Raw genomic sequence first — 2,485 nt, 5'->3', positions numbered from 1 at the left:
AGGTTTCTCTCTCAGTAAGTTATTTGCACTAGGTAAGTAAATCATTCTCCTTTCAGGTCTAAAACAGTGCTTTGGGGGACTCTAATAAGGAATATTAACAATTGCAAATACATTTATGCCTGATATATAAATTTAATTTATATAATGATGTCAAATAAATTCCATACAGTTTTTAGTTGACTGAGACCTACATCTTTTAAAAACTTACAAATTATTACAAAGAAACAACCAGCTCACCACTGCCCCATAGTCAGGTATGATGAAATCGAAAATGTTCAGATTAACAGCAAGATCCAATGCTCTGAATCACAGAAATCAGAATAAAATGCAATTATCATGTGTGGCATATGTGGTGGGGTTTTGTTGTTTTTGAGAGAGAGAGTGTGCCTGTGCGGGCGGGGTGGGGGACAGGAGGGAGAAAGAGAAGCTTGAGCAGGCTCCACACCCAATGCAGAGTCTGTGGTGAGTGCTTGACACACAGTTGACAACCGAAGAATTTTTTACCAATATTTACTTGATTGGAAATAATGCCCAATTCAAGAATGAATTTGACAACCGAATGTTTATAAAAATGTTCTTGAGACTTTTACGTAATTTTTTTTTTTTTTGGATCCCAGAAGACCTGCTTAACAAATAGGGGTATCTATACAGTTTTGGGGGAATAGAAAAAGGGAGTTTGGGCCACACTCCAATGTTCAACCAGCCGTTGCAAATTCCCATGTGATCTTGACTCCATTATCCTGTCGCATGACCCAGAGGAAAGGGTGGAGCTAAGTGGGTCCCAAAAGAATCCTTTGTACCTCTTAATGCACCTGGAAGGCAGGACTAACAGCTCTGTGAAATAATAATAAAAATACACCCAAAAATGTATTAATGGTTTTTTTTCCTCACTGGCTTTGATCAGGTCTTTATTCAAAGTTAGCTGTCCAAAATGATTTGACTTTTATAGAATTAACCTAAGTTTTTAGGCAGTAGGCTTCTCTGCAGTGGGTTTCTTTTCCGCAGGCTTCTTGTCAGCTGCTGGTTTCTTGGTAGCTGCAGCCTTTTTCCCCACCACAGGTTTCTTCTGCTTCTTCACACCAACAGCCTTCTTTCCTTTCTTCCCAACCACAGGCTTCTTGCCTGGAACCCCCTTCTCATCTGATTTGGCTTCTAAGGCTGCTGCTGCCTTACCCATTCGGAGTTTGTGATTCTTGGCCTGGCGAAGAATGGTATTCCGGCGCAGGGTCTTTGCATATGGGTTTAGCTTCAACATGATTCTCAGGTTCTTAGGTGGATTCTTCTTCAGGACTCTGCGATGAATCTTCTTGTGTGGTGCTCGGAGGGCTCTTTGGATCTCTGGACTTTTCAAGATTCTGCTAAGGTCTGTATTAAGCATCTTATGCATGGGAAGGTTGTAGTTACTCTTGAGGGAGGCAGCCTTACGCCAAGTGCCATTCAGATCGTCTAACTTGTGGAAAGCACTTTCAGTCCAAATACCCACCAGGAGCAAGTTTCAAAATGTTCAGTTTGCTTACATTAAGCAAAGTAATTCCAGGGATGTTTCTGAAGGCCTTGATGATACCGTTGTCTTCACTGTAGATGATGCAGGGTCCCCTGTGCTGGATACGATGGCGGTTTCTCATTTTGCCCTTGCCAGCTCTCATTCGCTGAGAGGCACAGACCTTTTTGATATCGTTCCAGGCTTTAAGTTTCTTAAGAAGCAAAACAGCCTCCTTGGTCTTCTTGTAGCCTTCAACTTTATCTTCAACCACCAAAGGAAGTTCAGGAACTTCCTCAATACGATGACCTTTAGACATGACCAGTGCTGGTAAGGTTGAGGCAGCCAGGGCAGAGCAGATGGCATATCGCTTCTGTGTTGTGTTTACTCTGCGATGCCAATGGCGCCAGGTTTTGGTTGGTGCAAACATGCGGCCCCCACGACACATATTTCCAAAAGCACCCTGGCCAGAACGGTGAGTCCCTCCGCCTTGAACTCTGGGAAATCGAGCCACAGCTCTGCCAGTACCCCAAGACTCAGCGCTGGGTTGATGACCTGACAATTCACTGACAGCATACGGCTGTCTGTTGTTTTTGCGCAAGTTGGTGTGAACAAAGTTCACGATATCAGGTCGAATGGGAGCCTTGAACACAGCAGGCAAAGTAACATTTTTGCCAGATGATTCCCCCTTTTCGGAGTACACAGATATCAATGGACGAGCACACGCCATCGCGGGGAGAGGAGAGGGCCACGCTCCTCTCAACCCGGCGGCTCCTACAGGAAAAGCTGTATTAATGTTTTGATGGAGCTTTTTGAAATCTTAGCTGATAGATTGATAGATTAATAAAGTGAAACAAGAAATAAAGAGAAAACACTGGCATACTGGTCAGTTATTCAAATAGAATCTATTTGTAATTCATAGGGTAAGTTGGAATTTCCCTTTGTTCAGGAGAATCTGTTTTATAGCACAATCTTGATCCAGAATAATTACATGCAAACAGAATT

At 43.0% G+C, this 2,485-nt stretch overlaps 1 pseudogene; it reads right to left on the bottom strand.

The window, feature by feature from the left end:
- Positions 1-925: 925 nt before the first annotated feature.
- On the bottom strand, positions 926-2,255 carry LOC114209270 (large ribosomal subunit protein uL4 pseudogene; annotated as a pseudogene).
- Positions 2,256-2,485: the final 230 nt, after the last annotated feature.

Source organism: Eumetopias jubatus, unplaced genomic scaffold (genome assembly GCF_037043125.1).
Source record: "Eumetopias jubatus isolate StellerSeaLion01/CBP00866 unplaced genomic scaffold, mEumJub1_p1.0 scaffold_6, whole genome shotgun sequence".
Lineage (NCBI taxonomy): Eukaryota > Metazoa > Chordata > Mammalia > Carnivora > Otariidae > Eumetopias > Eumetopias jubatus.
Note: the sequence above shows the minus strand (reverse complement) of the source record. Positions and strands in the feature narration are given on the sequence as shown.